This window comes from Triturus cristatus, chromosome 7, assembly GCF_964204655.1.
Source record: "Triturus cristatus chromosome 7, aTriCri1.1, whole genome shotgun sequence".
Lineage (NCBI taxonomy): Eukaryota > Metazoa > Chordata > Amphibia > Caudata > Salamandridae > Triturus > Triturus cristatus.
The window spans coordinates 660,404,291-660,426,308 of record NC_140590.1 but is presented as its reverse complement, the minus strand read 5'-3'; the positions used below and the strand labels follow the sequence as shown (position 1 = coordinate 660,426,308).

The 22,018-nt window shown below is 45.9% G+C and overlaps 1 protein-coding gene and 1 long non-coding RNA gene across 2 annotated transcripts in view; both read left to right on the top strand.

The window, feature by feature from the left end:
- The window catches only part of LOC146810313 (uncharacterized), a 76,624-nt gene extending 59,072 nt beyond the window's left edge, over window positions 1-17,552 (top strand). Inside the window, exons 2-3 of the long non-coding RNA XR_014965662.1 lie at window positions 17,260-17,323; window positions 17,447-17,552. This is a non-coding gene — a long non-coding RNA (uncharacterized LOC146810313). The remainder of the gene's footprint in view (window positions 1-17,259; window positions 17,324-17,446) is intronic.
- The window catches only part of LOC146810311 (cilia- and flagella-associated protein 337-like), a 1,036,625-nt gene that overhangs the window by 172,718 nt on the left and 841,889 nt on the right, over window positions 1-22,018 (top strand). The gene's annotated exons all lie outside the window — the stretch shown is intronic.

Sequence of the window (22,018 nt, the reverse complement as noted above, 5' to 3'; positions counted from 1 at the left end):
ATACACTGGCCCCTAATTACCACTTTAAAGGCCTCCCAAAGTGAGGCCTCAGAGGACACAGACCCCGTATTATTGGCAAAATAGTCAGTAATGTCTGCTCTAATTTCTTCTTTAAATGCTTTGTCGAGCAGGGCATTTTGCGGGAGGTGCTAGGTGAACGGCCGGGGGAGTGACCCTGGGAGCGTCAGCCGTAGCAAACATGGGGCGTGGTCTGACAGCGAGCATGGTAGGTGCAGGATCTCGGTGGTCCAAGCAGCCACATCCCTGGACACTAACCAGAAGTCCAATCGAGACCATGCACTATGATGATCAGATATACATGTACCCTCCCTCACTAGGGGATGTCTACTGTGCCATATATCCACTAGATTCCCATCCGTGATAATAGACAGGGCAGCGCTTGCAAATGGGTGTAAGGAGCGGGCAGCACCCTTCCTGTCTGAGTCGTCGTCCAGTATTGCATTAAAATCCCCACCCCACAGTATGGTGTCAGAACCAGTCCTCCGGATTTTAGACCAAATGTCGTGGAAAAAATCTGGGGAATTGACATTCGGGCCATATACTGCTACCACCACCAGGGAAACCCCTTCCAACACCCAACATACAAGGACATACCTCCCCTCAGGATCTTTGTGTATCTCCCCCTCACACCAATCCACCCCTCGTCTGACCAGCACTGCCACCCCTCGGGCATAGTTGGAGTAAATAGAGGAGTATACGTGACTCCACCTATGATGCTTCAACCTCTGTGACGGTGCAGTGTTTAAATGTGTCTCCTGTAAAATAAAGACATCAATGTTATGCCTGGATAGGTACGTATGTACAAGCCTAGATTTTCTCCCATCATTTAACCCCCTGATGTTCCACGTAAGTAGATTTAGTGTTGCAGCGTGGACGTATGTATATCTTGCCATACAATGTAGAGGAAGCAGCGAAGGTGCAGTAAACTCAAAGCATATGCTGTGTACCTGGACTGACAGCTCGCAATCACACTGGCCGCAAACAAAGAAGCCATCGCCACCTCAAATAGACTGGCTATAAACAATAGAACAACCCCTACCCACCCCCACCTCCCACTCCAACCCCCCAATCAGGTTGCAGATTACCCACCCCAAACTTTAAATACAAAAAACCACTAAGCAATAAAGGGAAACTCCCCATGAGGGCGAGGTGACACCGGCGAGCTTCCCTGTTTGCACAAGGTGGCCGGGAGTACTACAGAGAGACAGGCAGTTAAGAAGTTCAAAAATAAGTCATACAATTACTCTCAGGTGGCGGGTCCCCAAGACACCCCGTACCAATTGAGGGGCTAATACAGAGGAAAGATGTATAGTTAGATAATTGTATTCGGCTACAGCTCACCCCAGTGCAGCATAGCGGTACAGCGAGCAAAGGTGAGGCAACAGGTTATTCATTGTCACCAAGGTGGCCTTCTCGAGTACCCTCAGCAGCGCCATTGACTTTGGCTTTTTTCCCACCGACATATTTAGCAAACTTCAAGGCGGATTTCGCATCTGTGAAGTAGTGAGCAGTACCATCGTGTGAAACCTTCAACTTGGCGGGATAAAGCATGGAGTATGGGATCTGCGCCTGTAGAAGAATACGCTTGGCTGGGAGGAAATCCCGACATGCAGCCTGCACTGCTGGGGTGAAGTCGGGATAAAATGAGATGGCGTTGCCTTTATGTGAGATTTGGCCTTTGTCTCTAGCCAAGCGCAAGATAAGATCTCTGTCCTGATAATTTAGCTGTTTTGCCAGGATTGGTCTAGGTGTTGCGCCAACCGGGGGCTTCGGCCCTAGTGACCTGTGATCTCTCTCCACCACAAACACTGATGATAGATGAGGATCGAAGAGTTCATGGAGTAGGTCCGTCACAAAACACCCCATTTTGGAAATGGCAGTGGTTTCCGAAATGCCTGTAATACGGAGGTTGTTCCTTCTAGACCGGGCCTCCAAATCGTCATTCTTGGCCCTGATGATGCCCAGCAGTTTATCCATATGTAACAATTGTTCTTTAGTGTCCACCTGGAATTCATGAAACTCAGTTTGCCGATTCTCAAGGACATCCAGACGGGTCTCATGTGTCGTCACTTGTGTCTTGACAGAGTCTAATTGTGCAGTTAGTGTGTCTAATTTGGTGTCTATGTTGCGCAAGCTGGAGCGCATTTCCAGCATGAGGGTCCGCAAATCTTCCCCGTGGTCTTCCATCTGCTGCTCACGCGAACCATCCCCTTGAGCATCCGAGTCAGGCTCTGTATGCCTCGTGGAGCGTTTAGTTTCAAAATTCAGTTTGGGCTGCTTGGCGTCTTGCTTGCCCATTTTGACAGCAGCTAAGGGCTGTTCCACGACAAAGTGCCGTAGACACACGAATGGAACGGCCCACAGCTGGACACAAGTCGACTAGATAGCCTCCGGGCACCAGGCCTCACCGGTCATCAATCCGGCACCACACTCCACAACGTCCGTTCGGATCCACCAAGAGCAGGACAACAGAAGCGCCACCGCCAGAGCCGGCTCGGGCCCAGCACCCCCGTAACCAGCAGATGTGCAATGCAATAGAGGCAGCGTCGAGTGCAAGGATATAAGTGTCTTGGAGGTGCAACTCACCTAGGGCGTCATCTCATGCCAGCGCGTCAGGACCTTCTTACCTCGCTAGCTATGCGCACTCCCACTCTGTGATATAGTAACGCTGCAGTCTCCGTGAAATGTACGATAAGCTTGTGTGTGTCTCGCAGGCTCAAGCAGTTTCAGGTGCTCCCAAGTCTCGGCCTCTAGTGTCGTGATGCAGAAAAATGGCGGGCGAGTCCAATTGTGGGGGTAGGCAGCCCACAGGCCCTCTGTACCAGCGGTGAGCACACCACGAGAGATTCACTCCTCTCCGATACACACCCTGCAGCGCTGCACTCACCAGCCGGTCCCTAACATCTCCTCAAACAGTGGTGGAAGTAGCGCGATTCAATCGCTCCGAATGTCCAGCCTCCTCACAGCTCCAGTCACCGATATCTAACCCACAAGATGGCGGATGCAGCCCAGGGGATAAGGTGCCTTGGACTGTTACGAGTGCAGCCTCGCCGCCCCCAGGCATTCCTCAGCTCACCGCCACAGTGCAGGCTCTGCCTCAGCTGCCCATCTGCTGATATATGGCAGAAAAGAACACCTCTGCCACACAGCCAGTAACGGGTCCAGGGCCCGCCCGCAGCTGCGGGCTCGATTTTCAGGGTGACCCGGCCACAGCGAGAGGGAAGGACCAGCAAGTCATCCGCGGTGGAAGGGATTGTCGCGTGACTCGGTCAGAAAGCACGACTGGTCCGCAGGAACACCAGCAACAGGGTCCAGTGCCGTTCTGCTGTCTGATTAGTGGTGGTGGACACCGCAGCAGCTCTCCGTTTGCAGGATTTTACAAGGATTTCGTCCCGGCCGGCGGAGCTCGCTCACAGATCGGCCATTCCGCAGCACGGCAAGCCACGCCCCCGCTCACAATTAAAATTGAGTGTTTATTCATTAATTACAGAGTCCAGTAGGCAACTAACTACAATGTCTTCGAAACCGAAATAATATCCTTTTAGTATCCTTACTTTAAGAACTTTTATGATATCAATTATAGCTTAAGTACAATCATGAAATTCATCTTGCAAGTCCAAAGGAACACTGAATGGCCGTCTACACTGCGGCCAGCAGAGCTCACAGTTCGAATTCAGTCTTGATTTCCGAATTTCAGATTCCAGTAGGCAACTAACTATAACGTCCCCGAAACCTACACATTTCGACAATGTATTCCATACATATTTCATCTTTTGTTACCTGCACTGCGGTCAGCAGAGCTCACAATTTACATTGAGACATCATTTATTAATTGCAGACAGTATTGTACTCTATGTCCTCGGATTTTGTCAAGAGGAAGTGACAAAAAGCATTCCTCGATGTCTGCTGACTACTGCCTTCCATCTACATTGCAGATAGCTGGGCTCACAATTCACATCGAGTCGCAATTGCAGATGACGCAGTTCAGTAGGCAAGAGACATTGCTCCTAGTGCGGCCCACCCAGACCACTCATCATCGCTGGCTGCGCAGACGATAAATGCTTCTGATGCTCCTATCTCAGTGCAGCACAACTCATTCACCCTTTCTCATACAATATTTTGTGTATAATTTCACATCTGCTGTCCTACCTCAGTGTATCACAAGTCATGAAACCTTTGCGATAGAATCTTTTCTGTATGATTTCATATTTGGTACCCGTCCCTTACTGCAGCACAAATCATTGACCCTTTATGATTGAATCTCTCTGTCTGATCCAATGATTACTGTTGTAATTGTTGCCAGCACCAACCATTCCCGGAGGGTTTGCTTACAATCACCCCACACGCATCCACCACAAACGTCACTGGACATGTGACCCTGGTAATAAAAAGGAGTCGAGCGCACATGCCCGTACCCAATTCCACTATCTATCTGTGTCCGTGTATTCATTATGTGTGCAACATGCTGCCCCTAGTCCCTACCACATTACATAGTGCTCTGAACAGCGTGTTGAAGAACCAGAACCTTTTGGGCCTGGCGGCGCAGGGTACGCCTTAATCTCCTGGGTTCCTCCTGCTCAGCTACACAGAGACACGGGACACTCTGTTAGGCGTTAGAAGATCAGATTTATTAGCTGCAGCTAGTACAGTTGTCCCAGAAGTACACAAGGTAGGTTCTCAGGAGACTGCCACTTCACTCTGTGGCGCACAATCTTATATATCATATAGGTACTATATACATTAACCAAGTATACTCCCAGCAAATACAAGAAGGAGCCAATAAGGAAAGTTGACAAACAAGACAGAACCAATGGGAGAGATTTGAAAACAAAAGTGTCAGATGACTCGAAGAAACCTCTCCTCCAACTGTATTTGTCACCCCTCCCTCAAACTAATTTATTAACGGATTTGTAACAAACTTGCAGGTGGCGAGATACGTTTGTGTGTGTTGGAGGACAGTTGAGAAACGAGAGAATGCTAGCAGAGGACAGTGAAGGCCAGACGATAAGATAAAGTCAGGAAAGAATAGTGTGAACCAACAGATAGTTGAGACGGGGATTGGAAAATCCAGGCAGGGATTAGTGTACTCGGCTAAACCTAACACCAGCTTCGCAAATAGAGGCAGAAAGATCATTTTAACACGAAGCTGCAGAAAAAGCAGAATACACTTTGCTCGCCGTGCTGCCTGAGTGATGGCAACACAAAATGGCGGCAGAGCACAAGATGGCGGGTCGATTCGATCACGATCGAAAATCGAAGTTCCTCAGACCCTCCTTTTGCCAGAACTCAGGCAAGGTAGACTCATGTTAATCTGAGTCGATGTCGATAGCCATGAGGTCATCGAGCTGTTGCTGTAACATCATTCTTATGTTTCCTGTTTTTGGCAATTTGGGCTTAGGGTTGCACATGGTAGCACATAGGTCACAGATGGCAGGACCACAGTGCATACAAAGTCAACAGGAGAAAATAATGGTCAAAATTATTCCAAGAAATGTCAATGCTTTCCAACCCCATTTGGACAGTAGTCCCCAAAACCACTCCGAAAAGGACCAATCTCCTTCGTCCTGGTGAATCGACTCAGAGATTATATGTAACTTGGAGATAGCTTGGTATACTGTCAGAGCGTCATTAGGTATGAAAATACAGCAACTTGACCCGATCAATTTGCACACACCACCACGATCTGCAAGAACAAAGTCTAAGGCAACCCGATTTTGTAAAGTCATAAGACGGTCCGCCTGTAGTTCTGCCGTGATATTACTTAAGGCTCCTACAGTGATGTCTATTGTGGTCTCTACGACACGGACCAGTTGCCTTATATTTCTGCTGTTGGCCATTGGACCCCAAAAAGGAAGAAATCCTTTGAGGAAATCTCCTCCCTCTTGTCCTGCTGTGTCTTTCGAATCAATAATCCCTCTGCCATATCTGCTTCGATGATAGTTTGCAGAAGCGGTGTATGTAGGGGGAAGAAGGAAAGCTATATAACAGGTGCCAGAAAAACCTGTGGGTAACCATGTGTAAGCTCTATTATAGCAAATGAAATAGGTACCTTGAGATGGCACTAGAGGAGGCGAGTTCTGAGAGGAATAAACATACGTGTGGGAAAAGTTATCTCTTTGTAGGGTGTCAGAAGAGCGATCATTAATTTGCAGACAGAAATTTCCCTGATGAGGAATCGTCCAAATGGGCGGAGATTTTCTTTGTTTGATTTTATCCCTAAGACTAGAGACATAATGGGTGACGTTCCAGTTTGTATACGCTTTTCTTTCATCAATGGAAATCTTACTATTTTCCATTATTTTAGCCATAGCTACCATTCCCTTAATTAATGAGCTATGACTAAAATCTGGACCACCAATATGTGAACTAATGGAGCGTTTGAACTTACTTTGGTAGGCATTGGAGAAAATGACAAAATAAGCCCAAGCGGAACCCTCATAAGAGAACGGGAGAACCAAATATGGCATTCCTTACTCTGTGGTATGTGGCATATGTCCACACACCCAACAGTCAGTCGTACTGACCACTAACTGGTGTTGATGCAACAACTGGACAAAGGAATTGTTGTAATATTCAGTTCTTCTAATGAGTTCATGTTGAGGAAGGGTATGAAAGAGATGTGGAGAGACAGTAGAAGAAGACGAAGAGGAAGAAGGAGAGACAACTTTTTGCTGCAGAGCATAAGCAATCCAACACATAAACGCCAAAACAATACACAATAATATAATAACACATAAGGTTATATTAAAACGACTGTACATTGATTTACAGGATTCTTTCTTCATCTCATCTTTTCTCTTTCTTTTGTTTGGTGTAGTTTCCATCTTTCTAATGGATGCTCACGGCAATCTTCCTCGATCACTCAATTATTATTGTCTGCCGTCCTATGACACTGCAAGTCCTGCAGGCCTTTTGCCACTATTCAGGTCACAATTAAGACTCCTACCGTGACCCTGCAACCGGGACAGAATACTACACAAGAGAGAAAAATCTTAAGTGTTCTTTTGTCTAGGTCTCAGATTGTATCGTTTCTTTCCGGGAATGTTCTGATTTTGAAACAATGTTCGTGGATTGGTTGTATCTAATCGACGATGCGACGGTATTGCTTCCTGTAAAATATCGTCGTCCTCTTTCTCAGACAGTGTCCCATTCAGGCGTGCATCACTAAAGGGTATTAATCGTGGAACCTTCTCGCTCTCAGAGTCACCAATGCCCCTACGCACCCATTGATCGTAAGGTAAGGGCAAAGGCACTTTCTTGCAATGCACGCCGTGAATCCAATTTTTCTTTCCCTCGACTTTAACTGCTGTTCTCGTGGTGAGTAAGACCATTCGGGGCTCCCTCCATCTGAACTCCAAATTTCTCGTTTTCTGAAAGTTTTTGATGCAGACCCAGTCACCTGGTCGGATGGAATGACCTGGGTCTGTGGAAGCCTCTGGTAAAGCACTCTGAACCTGTTGATGGAGAACACACAATTTAGTCGTGAGATCATGCAAGTAATCAATCAACATTGGATATGGCAAGTCTGAGTATTTCTTAGGGCGAGGGACTCCCCATACATTAGCCGGGCGTCCAAAAACCACTTCGTAAGGGCTAAGTCCCAAACGAGAGTGTCCTGCAGTTCTGGTGGATAATAGAGCTAATGGTAAAGCATCGGGCCAATTGAGTCCTGTACTAGCCTGAATCTTTGCTAATTTCAACTTCAATGTACCGTTGTAGCATTCTACTAAACCCGCTGATTGTGGATGATTTGCCGCATGAAACTTTTGTTTGATACCAAGACCCGCACAAACTTTCTGCATGACTTGGCCAACAAATTCGCTCCCATTGTCACTCCAGACAATGCGCGGCAAACCAAACCTGGGGAAAAATTCTTTCAATAGAATGTTGGCTGTGGATAAGGCTGTGTTGTCTTTTAGAGGGTATGCTTCAATCCATCTTGAAAAGGCACATACTACCACCAGAACATATTTGAGGTTGTTGCATCGCTCCATATGAATATAGTCGATCTGCAACACCTCAAATGGATATGTCGGAGGAGCAAAATGACCGGCTGGAGTTGGGGTTCCCTTTCCCGGGTTGTACATCAAACAAATAATACAATGTTTCACTATATTGTCTGCACATTTTGGAATTTGTTCATTTCGCCACACTGGAGCTAGAAGTTTGCATATACCCTTTGCACTTAAGTGGGCTGGACCATGTGCCATAGTGACCACTGGAACCACATAGGCATCTGGTAACAGCCAACGTTGGTGTTCAGATAATTCCACCCAACAACCCATCTCATCTAACATTCCTGTACTTTCTCTCCACTTGCTCAACTCTTTCTCTGAAGCCTCGTTCTGAATCACTCGTACACTTTCCACTGTATCCTCATACATTCCTCTCTCTCTAACCCAATTTGCAGGACCCGCCACATACATTCGACTTGTTGCATCTCTCGCTGTCCTTTTCGCTACCTCGTGTGCGAATGCATTCCCTCGACCAACGTCATCCGTAATCTTTTTATGTGCACTACATTTCACAATCGCTATTTGGGTAGGTAAGGCAAGTGATTCAAGGAGATCAGTCACTAACTGACCATGTTGTATTTTTGTGCCATGTGAAGTGAGAAATCCCCTTTCCTTCCAAAGACGCCCAAAGTTGAACGCTACACCAAAAGCATACTGACTGACAGTGTACACGTTCACTCTCTTCCCTTTCGACAACTCACATGCTCTTGTTAAAGCTATCAATTCTGCTGCTTGGGCTGAATTATGCCTAATACGTGCTGTTTCCACAACTGTATGCAAGGTAGTTACAGCATAGGCTGAAACTGTATCCCCATTAGGCATTTTAAAACAAGAACCATCTACCCATAGAGTTCCATCCGGATTCTCTAACGGTGTGTCTTTCAAATCAATTCTTCCTTTAGTCTCTTCCTCAGTACGAAAAAAACAATCATGTTGCTCCTCAACACTTTTCTCATCTGGAAGGGGCAACAGAGTGGCTGGATTTAGGGTATTACATCGTTTGATGTGTACGTGACTAGCCAACAGTGTCAGCTCGTATCCAGTTAGACGAGCGCTCGTAAGATGCTGTGTTTTCGTTCTATTTAGTAAGGTATCCACTGCATGTGGTACCATGACAATGAGAGTGTTATCCAACACTACTCCAGCAGACTGTCGAATAGAAATTGCTGCTGCTGCTGTCGCTTTGAGGCAACTGGGCAAGGCTTTAGCTACTGGGTCTAACGTAGCTGAGAAATAGGCACATGGCCGCTGCTTGTCTCCAAATCGCTGTGTTAAAAGTGACAACGCACAACCTTCCCATTCGTGAACATAGAGCGTAAAAGGCTTACTGTAATCAGGGGTACCCAATACAGGAGCGGAACATAGAGCAGTACATAAATCGGAAAAACTCTTTTGGCATTCATCAGTCCATGGAAGGGGCTGAGGCGTATCTTTCAAAGTGAGGACCAACAGAGGTTTGGCTATCAGAGAGAAGTTAGGGATCCATTGCCTACAATAAGAGGTGATACTCAGAAAGGCACGTACCTCCCTTTGTGTGGATGGCACAGACATTTGCGTAATTGCCTGAATTCGTTCTGGTGTTAATCGTCGTCCCTCCTTTGATAGGAGATGACCCAAGTAGGTAACCTCTCTACGAACGTATTGTAGTTTGGAGGGTGAAACCTTATGATTCAGATCAAACAAATGGCGTAACAATGCAACAGTGGCATTTTTGCAGATCTCTTCTGAATCAGCAGCTATTAACAAGTCATCCATATACTGGATAAGAGCAGCGCCAGACGGCAAATGAAAAGTATCAAGATGACTTTTTAAAGCTTGGCTGTAAATAGAGGGACTTTCACAATAGCCTTGAGGTGCGCGCTTAAACCAGAAGCTTCGGCCTCCAAGAGAGAAGCCAAAAATGTCCCTACTCTCTTCTGCAATAGGAATACTAAAAAAGGCATTCTTTAGATCAATAACAGAAAACCAGGTCGCTGTAGAAGGTATCATTGTCAACAAAGCAGTGATATCTGATACTACGGGAAACTGTGGTACAGCAATTTTGTTTACCTCCCGGAGATCAATCACAAAACGATATACAGGTGGTTGAGAAGGATCAGTGCGTTTAAGAACAGGAAGAATAGGACTATTGCATGTGTTACCTCTTGTTTCTTCAACCACACCCTTCATAATCAAGTCATGAATGATTTCCAAAAGTGCTTTTTCACCTTCAGGGGAAATCTTATACTGTGGAATGCGTAGCAATTCAACATTAGGTTTGAGAGTGACAACATAAGGTGGAATCTCAAGACAACCCACATCGTTCGGACCCGTGGCCCAACGTGTTGCTGGAAGAGAAACCAATTCAGGTGGAAACTGATCTTTGGATAAATACATTGGAGAAGTCAGTTTCTGTCCTAAAGTAAGATGTACACCAGAAGGAGAACAATATATCGTAGCATGCATTCTTTTCAATAGATCTAAGCCCAACAGATTCTCACCGCAATCATTCGTCAAGAGAAGTGGAGCTTCCAAGTCATAAGGGCCAATTGTAATAGGCAAAGGGCAAGAAACTGGGTTACGAACAGGGGCGCCAGAAAATCCTACAGAAACATTCATTAAGCCAGACAAAGGTGCCCCAGGGAGTTTGGAATGAATGATAGAACTTCTCATCGCCCCAGTATCTAGAAGAAATGGCTCTGTAACACTCATTGTAGTGACGTTAACATAAGGTCCATTCTGATCTACTGGAATCGACATAACTCCCTTACTTTGTCCATTGCTGTCCTAGTTAGCATGAAGATTTTCATTTCCATTTTCAATATAGTGATCTTCATTATAATATTGCGTAGACCTAACATTTTGCTGATCAAAATAGTTCACGGAATTGGGAGAAGGAAGGGCACGCTGTTCTTGAGTCAACACACCTCGACCTCTACCTCTGTTTGCTGACTGAAGGCCAGCACGACCTCGTGGAGCAGATAACGCTCCATTGCGCTGTAATAAAACCGGACAACTATTCTTAAAATGACCTTCCTCTCTACAATAGGCACATTGATTAGGTCCTAACAAAGGTCGCGGAACAAATGATTCAGGTTTTTGATACAACCTCTGAAACTGCGGAGGTTGTTGAAACTGAGGCTGAATATACCGAGGAGGATAAGCTTGTTGCAAGAGAACCTTCGTTTTTAATTCTTTCGTCTTTTTCTCTTGCTCTTCCTTCTCTTCTTTATCTCTATTCTCATAATATTGTGCAGTAGCCAATAGCTGGGCAGAAGAAGAAACAGCCCATGAACTTTCAGAATCTTTTAATTCGTGTGACAGCTCGGGAAGCAAATTAAATACGAATTTGTCCACAAATAATCGCTGTCCACCCACTGTAGCCATATCCTGACCACTGTAATCGATAAATGTCTCCTCAAAACGAGTAAAGAAATCAGAGACACTCTCGTCTTTCTTCTATTTGCATGCTGCTAATTTATCCCAGTTAACTCTCAATGCAGGCATCATAGTTTTCATTAATGTAATAATCCTACCAGGGAGTTCCGAAATCAAAGCTTCAGGCTTTGCACCACCCACTTGGTCTCTATCTGTGGTAATTATAACATCCCAAGTAGCTCCTAATTCTTATGCATGATCCTCCTTACGAATCTTAGCCCATATTGTCTGTGGGACCACATTTCCCTTCAACATGTCGATATCAAATAAATTCATGATGCAGGCATCTACTGTCTGCGATAATTCTTTGTAATAACCTGCAGGGTTCTTACGGGGATCTGGTAAAGTCTGCTTAAGGGCCAAGACTTCAGATCGTTTCCATGGAACATGTACCCATATACGTTGAAAATGAGCAGGAACAGCTGCATTAGCACCTACTGCTGCAACCTCTTTCTTCCATACTGGAGGAACCACTCTCATGGGATAGCTTTTCTGTGTTAGTCTAACCGACGGATCAGAATCAAGAAAAGCCTGAGAGAACAACAAAGACCTATAAGAAATAAGTGTCCTTACAGCTCTCTCAACCTTGGAACCCACAACAAGTCCTTTCTCAAAATCAGTCTGGACATCTAACAAATCTTGTGGGATCGGACTCGAATCCACATCTTCCCATTCTTTAATGCGAGTATCGCACATTATATTAAAAACATATCTCTGCGTAGGCGCATTCCATTGTGAGAAAGTAGGCTTAATATCGGACACACTGTATTGAGGACCCTTCTTGATCCATTTACGTGCGAGAGAGTCTAGCCTTTCTCGTTCTTCAAAATCTGGGAACTGACTACGAGATTGTCTTCGAGCAAAAGCCGGAGACACACTTAAAGCTCCAAAGAAAGGAGATAGAATACCAGTGACAGTGTCTGTGAGACTTTTACGCACAGACGGAGAATTAGACATAAGAATTGGAGACAAAGTATTAGGAGAACTGACAGGAGGAGAAACGATAATTGCAGGAGGAGCAGAAGGCGAAGGAGATCTAAGATCAGGAGATGAGGGCAAAGAAGTTGAAGTTAATGGTAAAACTGACGGAGGCGGTAATACTGGAGGAGGCAAATGCGGAAGAGCTGGAACAGGCGGAGGTACCGCTGGCGGCTGAACAGGCTGTAACAATTGGGGTATATTGGCACTTTGTGCATAGGGCAGAGGCAACCTCAATAAATGGGACATTAGGGGATCTTCTTCTATATCTTTCTTGTTTTCGGAAACAGGCAACACCGGATAGCATTTATCTATCGCCATTCGATGCTGTCTTTCTGAAATTTCAGTTGCATTATCAATTTCATCATCTTTAAAATGTTGAGCAGCCTGTATAATCGTCATACCCTGTGCTTTCCTATCTCGTTTTGCTTGCTTAATTTCTTTCTGTTTGGCTTCCTTACGCCAAAGGCGGAAAGAGTCAAACATTGCCGGCCGGGCTTTTCTTTTGAATAGGACTGCTTCCAAATTATCTAGCACATTAGAATCGAAACTACCATTTTCTGGCCATTTTAAAACACCATCTTTCTTCGTGTATCGGGTCCATGTCTCGTTAAAGGCAATGGGGCCAATACCATGTTTCGAATAGAGCTCATATGTGGGAGTTCCAACTGAAGGAATTGGACAAGAGTCCTCAAGTCGGGAATCCCTATTACAACCAAAGCAACCAAATTTTCCAAACTTAGTCAGACCAGGCATCTCGCGATTTTACCTGACTGTTCAAAGGAGTAAAACTCAGTTTACACAGCACAAATGCACTTACCCTCGGTTTCGATTATTGCAATAGTCGAAGACTAAGGACTACAAATACTAAGAAAACAAAGGACAAAAATTGTGGGCGCGACCCACGAAGATACTTAACTAAGGACGTCTTCTCACACCAACAGAGGCCCATCTATCGTCTCGCCTTACCATACATCATCAAAGATAGGGCCAAGGCAGGACAGCAGTCAGGGCAGCGGTCGTTAGTAGCCGTCAGGAAGGAGTAACCGCACTGAAAAAGACCTTCGGACCACTTTCGACATACAGGGGTCATTTGAGGTGGCTCGCGAACCCTCCGGAATTTTCTTGCGGGGTTCCTCACGACCTTCAGGCAGAACCGGTACCACTGAAGCTGCCCAACATTGGGCGCCAGTTGAAGAACCAGAACCTTTTGTTCCTGGCGGCGCAGGGTACGCCTTAATCTCCTGGGTTCCTCCTGCTCAGCTACACAGAGACACGGGACACTCTGTTAGGCGTTAAAAGATCAGATTTATTAGCTGCAGCTAGTACAGTTGTCCCAGAAGTACACAAGGTAGGTTCTCAGGAGACTGCCACTTCACTCTGTGGCGCACAATCTTATATATCATCTAGGTACTATATACATTAACCAAGTATACTCCCAGCAAATACAAGAAGGAGCCAATCAGAAAAGTTGAAAAACAAGACAGAACCAATGGGAGAGATTAGAAAACAAAAGTGTCAGATGACTCGAAGAAACCTCTCCTCCAACTGTGTTTGTCACCCCTCCCTCAAGCTAATTTATTAACGGATTTGTAACAAACTTGCAGGTGGCGAGATACGTTTGTGTGTGTTGGAGGACAGTTGTGAAATGAGAGAATGCTAGCAGAGGACAGTGAAGGCCAGACGATAAGATAAAGTCAGGAAAGAATAGTGTGAACCAACAGATAGTTAAGACGGGGATTAGAAAAACCAGACAGGGATTAGTATACTCGGCTAAACCTAACACCAGCTTCGCAAATAGAGGCAGAAAGACCATTTTAACACGATGCTGCAGAAAAGCAGAATAGACTTTGCTCTCCGTGCTGCCTGAGTGATGGCAACACAAAAAGGCGGCGGAGCACAAGATGGCGGGTCGATTCGATCACGATCGAAAATCGTTGTTCCTCAGTACGCAACCATCTTACCTTTGACAGTGGGGGAAAACTTTAGTTATGTAACTGTCTCGGTCATTGTACAAGTACGTACGTAGAGACTGCATCATTAGAGTACTGCAAGCAGAGTGTATAGTGAATTTGTATGTGCGTGAGGATTATCGCAGTGATTGTATAAGTACATATGTTGGCGCAGTCTAACTCTGACAACAAGCTTGTCTCTAATTAACTGCCCTCCATGTGCCAAAAACTGAAACTTCAACATCTGCTGTCCTACCTCAGTGTATCACAAGTCATGAACCCTTTACGATAGAATATTTTCTGTATGATTTCATATCTGGGACATGTCCCTTACTGCAGCACAAATCATTGACCCTTTATGATTGAATCTCTCTGTCTGATCCAATGATTACTGTTGTACTTTCTGCCAGCATCAACCATTTCTGGAGAGTTAGCTTACAATCACCCCACACGCATCCACCACAGACGTCACTGGACATGTGACCCTGGTAATAAAAAGGAGTCAAGCGCACGTGCCCGTACCCAATTCCACTATCTATCTGTGTCTGTGTGTTCATTATGTGTGCAACATGCTACCCCTAGTCCCTACCACATTACATGGTGCTCTGAACAGCATATGCAACCATCTTACCTTTGACAGTGGGGAAAACTTTAGTTATGTAACTGTCTCGGTCATTGTACAAGTACTGCAAGCAGAGTGTATAGTGAATTTATAAGTGCGTGAGGATCATCGCAGTGATTGTATAAGTACATATGTTGGCGCAGCCTAACTCTGACAACGAGCTTGTCTCTAATTGACTGCCCTCCATGTGCCAAAATCTGAAACTTCAACTTTCCATGGCCCTTTATTGCTACATCTGCAACACTCCACTGAATGTGCAATAAACATTCATAGCCACACAGATGTCTCATGTCCACCATCTTTCTTGTGTGGAACTATGGATGAATATAGGGTAATTCCCCATACCTTCCATGTTGGCCATATTGTGGGACTTGGCTCACAGAGTGACATTTTGGTTTTGCAACCCGGGTGACGGTAGCACTCCAACACGGAAACCCGCATCCAGTGTTGTCCGATCTTTTAAGCTTTCTATAACCCAAAGCCAACCAAAAAGTAGCCCAAAGTAGTCCAATATTGCTACTTTAGGGAAGGTGGGGCAGGGACAGCATCAAGCAGGTGGTGAATGCATTGGAATTGATGTTGCAGCAGTATGCCAAGTAAATATTTGTCTAATAAAGCGCTTTAACATACTACTTTGCTGGAGCGTTGTATATATATTTATAATATGGCAACTAGCACAAACTAAAATTTTACCACACAACCGGAAAATAGCCCAATTGTGCGTGATCTAGTCCAATCTGGCAACACTAATGCCACAATCACTCCCTCACGGCTGGTATACACCCACACCACACCCATCCAGCACAGGCGTCACAGGACACGTGACCCTGCTAATATAAAAGACCGAGCACACGTGCACTACGCCATTTTAGAGTTTAGAATACATGGCCTCACTTCTCACTGAGTTAGTACCGCAGGCACTGAGCAGGTGTACAACCTGCGTTGATGATAGGTGCACTAGTATGTCCTCTGCCATGGCCATATCAAGACTCAGTACCCAATGTGAGACCTATTACCTTCCAGAACAGAGCTGCGTGATGTGGAGGGTGCCGTGATTAAGAAAAGGTGTGAAGTAATCTAATAGTAATCCCAAGGGCCACACTTACCAGTGGCGCGCAATATCGAATCAATAATAAGCAGTTGGCAACGAGGAAGGTTCAAGCGTTTATTGGCCACAACAGAACTCTACATAGAGGAGCCCCATCGAACCTCACCCAGAAGGTGTGCCGACGAAGACTGCTGGCTCCTTGACAGAACAACACTTATATACATTACAGATTCAGCATACAAAGCATTGCAAGTGGAAAAGTACCAGTTAGGCCTAGAGCTCCTAAAATGAGCTCATACCATCTGCCCGTATAAGGTTACTATCTTGTTCAAAGAAGGTCGGCCGGGTGACTCCCTTTTGTCTCGGGCACAGAGGAATTTAGCTTAGTACTCCCTTTCGCAGATGTGACCTTGAGCCTCGGCCGTAAATACAATTCACCCTGTCTTTAGGCTGGTACAAGCTAAATCATACAGATAGTGTTTACAGAGAGTCACGTGACCTAGGCCTAGTCAGTCGTGATCCAATATGACTGAACTGAAGCAGTTCTATGTACATATGAGGGGAACACAACCCTAGATACGTTATGCTAACTCTATATACTGGCCTGTATCCCACAGGTGAGCAGTGAGGCCTGGGTGCACAGCGGCAGACAGATACCTCTGGGCGGCAGGAGTGCATGGGGTGCAGCAGACTGGATGCAGAAAGGCTGCACAGCGATTTAGGCGTACGCAGTCGTATATACCCTGCCATTACCCTTTCATATTGCATTTTGAACACGTTTTCCAATAGCAGGACAGTTTTTACAGTCAGTCAAATATCTGTCGCTCCCACATCTGTAGCAAAGTAGTATTTCTCTTTTTCATACTTTGTACCCTTAAATTTACTATCAAATTTTGACGAACTTTCCTTTCTCTGTTTTTTTTTTAAAGAGGTAAGATGTGTTGGGAGCATCGAAACATGCAGACACGAGCGTGGCATTCCTCTCACAGCTCGTGGCTGCCTCGCGTTGCTTTGGGAATGTTATGTTTTGAATGTGAGAAGGTTGGGAGGTAGAAGTTAACGGGGGTTCAGTCATTCTTGCTTTATACTTGCTGCTTACAAAACATGTTCTGAGGATTAAACCACATCAAGAGAATTACCGTCTCTGTCTTTTCATTCCTGCATACTGGTCTTTCCTACAATTACTAATTCTGTACTATCTTTCAGATGTGGGAGCTTGAGGGTGCACTATGTCCCGGCACGTGGTTGGAGACACACTGGTGACACAAAGGTGAGCTGCGAAGATTTTCTCCAGTGTCACTGTCTCACTCTTTCTCTCTCTCTCTCTCTCTCTCTTCCCCTCTCCTTTGATGGACGCATGTTGCACAATCTTATCTTGCTTTTTATCCAACAGACTCTGATTCACAAATTGAGGCCCCCCCCCACAGCAGCAGAGCTGAACACGTGTAGAACCTGCGATGATGCGTGGCCATCTTGACAATCAACATCCATTCTGAAATGTGAGCTCCATTGACCGCTTTTATTGAGGCTGAGGAGGTTCCTTCGGCACGTGGTCGACTCTCTTCGACACACGCCTGTGGCGGAAGGTGAACAGAGAGGCTTGTTTGTGCAGCAGCAGGCACTCACCTCCGGCCAGTGGGAGTGGATGGGGTGCAGCAGCCTGGATGCGCAGCAGCAGGCAGTCAGCTCCGGATAGTGGGAGTGCATGGGGTGCAGCAGCCTGGGTGCGCAGCGACTGTTATACACCTCTGGGCAGTGCAAGTGTATGGACTACAGCAGACTGGGGACCATAATATCAAGAACGGTGATAACATTATCACCGCTTTAGCAGCAGGAAACCGCCGCTAAAGCGGCGATAAGTGGCTTAATAATATACCCTTGAGAATTCCCATAGAATCCCAGGTTCTGGTGTGAAGGACATCAAACCTGGGATTCTATGGGAATTCACAAGGGAATATTATCAAGCCCATTATAGCCGCTTTTGCGGCAGTTTCCTGCCGCTAAAGCGGCGATAATGTTATTGCTGTTCTTGATAATATGGCCCTGGGTGCGCAGTGGCTGTTAGACACCTCTGGGCAGTGGAAGTGGATGGGATGCAGCAGCCTGGGCGCGCAGAGCAGAAACAGAGAATTACGCTTGTGCAGTTGTATTTAGTCTGCAATTACTAATTCTATACTATCTTTCAGATAACTAAACATGAGGGTGCAGTATGTCCCGGGACACGTGGTTGAAGACACACCGGTGACACAAAGGTGAGCTGCGAAGATATTCTCCAGTGTCAACACTCCCTCTCCATCTCTTCCTTTCTCTCTCTCACACACTTTCTCTCTTTCTCTGTCTCTTCCTTTCTCTCTGATTCTTTATTTCTCTCACTTCCTCTCTCTCTCTCTCTCTCTTCCTCTCTCTCACACTGTTTCTTTCTCTCTTCCATGTATCTCACTCTTTCTTTCTTAATATCTCTCTCTTCCTCTCTCTCACTCTTTGTCTCTCTCTCTTCCTCTCTCTCACTCTTTCTCCCTCTCTCTTCCTCTCTCTCTCTTCCTCTCTCTCACACCGTTTCACTCTTTCTCTATCCTCTCACTCTTTCTCTCTCTCTCCTCTCTTTCTCTCTCTGTCTTCCTCTCTCTCACTCTCTCTTCTCTCCCACACTGTTTCTCTCTTTCTCTCTTTCTCTCTTTCTCTCTTTCTCTCTTCCTTGTATCTCTCTATTTCTCTCTCAGTCTTTCATTCTCTCTGTCTTCCTCTATCTTACTCTTTCTTTCTGTCTTCCTCTCTCTCTTTCTCTTTCGCTCTCTCTCTTCCTCCCTCTCTCACTCTTTCTCTCTCTTCCTCTCTCTCACACTGTTTCTCTCTTTCTATCTTCCTTGTATCTCACTCTTCCTCTCTTTGTCTCTCCTTTGCTGGACGCATAACGCACCACCTTTTTTTTCTTTTTGTCTTGCAGGCTGTGATTCACAAATTGTCAAGGGATAACACGCCATGGCTGTACATAGTTTTATTTGTTGTTGTTTTCTTTTATAAAATATTTTACACACATAGTTTTATTTGTTGTTGTTTTGTTTTAATAAAATGTTTTATATGTAAATCCAGACATGACTAAGATTCTTATTTGTCCAACCTAACAAGCATCTTTTTTATTAAAACTGCAACACCAGACGATTTGTTAGGCTCCACAATTAAAAACTTTCCTGTCACATTTGTTTGTGGGGGGTGAGCGGGATGGCGGACAAGCAGCTGCTGCTGGGGGATGTCAGAGTACTGTTGGGTGTCTGACCTGCATCATCGTTGCCTCCATTGCATCTCTTCTCAGAGACCTGCAAACCGGCGGCCTGGCTCGTAAAAGTGCAGGCCCGAGAAGTCCCACCGGAAGAGCTGCAAGCCCACCAGTGGTTCGCAGAGGTAGACTTGCGGGCCCAAGAAGGTTGTTGATGGTATGCTAGTGATGTGGGAAGAGGGTGCGTTACCTGCTGATGTGGGGAGATGCAGTGTGAAAGGGGTATCTCTCACAAACAGAGCTCCGGTATGTATTCAGAAATGCCTTGGACAGATGCCAGCTGACGGACTGATACACAAAATGGCTTTCCAATGCTCATATAGTAAGACTTAGGAACAGTTCGTACCCAGGCACGCAGAGGGACAACTGCGACCCGTCCGCTCGACTCACAGAGGCAGAACTACGAGCCGACCGCTCCCAAAGGAACAGCAGCGTAGTAGCTCGCAGAGGTACAGGCACAGCAGCGTACTAGCTCGCAAAGATAGACAGCTGCGAGCTGACGGACTGGCTTCTAAAGGCATACCTCCGACGTGGTGATGTTGGGCACAGGGAGCGTGAAAGGGTTATCTTCCTACTAGTGTCCTGGAGTGGAAGCCGTGCTGCCTGGCGCTCAGCTGTTTCTCCTTTATTGTTAATAAATCTTAAACCTTCACTGCATCCAAATCATCATTACACAGAGCTCCGCTATATTAAATTGCCCCCAGAACCTTTCTTTTATATTTTCACTCAATGCGAGGCACAAGATGGCAGCTAACACTTCCTGGTTTCAAGTGTTAGCAGCCAATCAGAGGACACCTCCTGCTTCGAACAGTTAGCAGCCAATCAGAGGCAAGCTCGTGCTCTGGAGTAAGGCACCGACCAGATATATATATATATATTTTCTCTTTAATATCGCAAAAACTACTGAACGGATTTACACTATTTCAACAAAACAGCGCTTTCTGGACCAAGACCTTTCTCCCTGCCAAATTTGGCGTAATTTCATTCAGCAGTTTGACCTGTAGCCTTGTCTAAAGTTTCCTATGGAAAATCCATTGAGAAAACACATTTTCACACACCCCTTTTTTCTCAGCCCCCCCTTGACCAATCAACCCTAAACTTTCAAGATAGGAGCTGATCAAAAAAGAGAAACTTTAAGGAAAATTTCGTAAGGAATCGTCAAACGACGCCAAAGTTATAACCAGATGGAGAGCTCCAGGAGGGGCGCCGCACAACCCCTCTCCCAACATGAGTGAAGCCCCGAGACTACGGGGACCCCAGCGGGCACCCGCAGCCCCAGTGAGCCCCCGCTATTATTTTTTATTTTTTAACCCATAGGTAGTTTTAACTTACGTTGCACGCACTACAGCACCCTCCAATAAGACCCACACACCCGCATGCATCAAACGGCTGTTCTCTAAAAAGATCTCTGTCAAAGTGACCCTTCGGGGGACCCATAGGACATTGCAGCGCCGGCCTGACGTGGAGCAAACGCCCGATGATGAAGCATGACATCCTTCGGGGTGTGTGAGGGCAACAAGAGGCAAGACTAGTTCTCCCCTCTCATAAGTGGGTGCTATTACCTAGGAGATTCTACACTTTTCTTTCCCCCCTTTCTCCTTCCTTCATCTTCCTCGTAGCGAGTGGGTGACATGTTGTACCCCTCTGGCGGAACAGTGTCCCCTTTTTGATTATACGTTTCATGTTAGGAGCATGGGCACTGGACCACAACTGGCTCCTGGTTCCCCCCTCTTCGTATTGATACATCCAGGCCACAGCTGCCATATACACAAGGGAGCTGCCACCTACCCTTTTTAGGCAGAACCTTGAAGTGAAGGCCAAAAGCTTCATAGCAGAACGAAGCTGCCTGGAATGGACATAGAACCTAAAACGCTTTCTCAGATACACAGGGCCAAGCCCCTAAAGGGCTGCATGTGCTATAATCAGGGACTTAAAAATCACTCTCTCTTTCACCGACAGCCAGTGCGGGATACAAAAGTTGTTGCCTGATGCTGAGCCTCTTAGGTAGATTAAGAAGAGTTCTGGCCATGGCATTCTGCACTACCTGAAGCTTGTTCAGCAAATAGCCCGGTATACCACCATACAAGGCATTGGCGTAGTCAAAGCGCAAGGTTATCAGAGCACGGGTGACAGTTTCCCTTGCAGAGATTGGGAGAAGTGGAAGAAACTTTTTTAATGATTTAAAAATGCTGAGGCACAGACCCGTCAATTTAGTAATCTGAGGGCTGAAACTAAGCGTTTCATCGAGCCAAAATACTATGTTTTCGTGGGATGGCCCTTGGGAGTTGGCTGGGGGGACTCATCCGGCCAGAAAGAGTGCCAGAACTGTGGAGGAAAGTTCCAGAGGAAAAGAAACTCATTTTTTTCCTCATCGTATTTTAACTGGGCAGAAGTAAGCCAGTGGAAGACAGCTGTCAGGCATGTTTTAACATGGGAGATAGAAGACTCATTTTTATTCCATGTAAAAAGGAGCTGAGTGTAATCTAAGTGACACCTAAGACCTGATCGGTCAGAAGTTGGCATGAACAAAATAGGAAATGTGACCACCTAGAGGTGATGTTCTTTATCTGCGACGCAGGAATGATATTTTTACTCTTTTGGAACAGGAGGGTGAGGGTGCAGGGGGCGGCCAGTTCTTGGTCCTCAGGAGTATAAGGCATCCTCACAAGCCATTTATGGCACAAAAGGAGC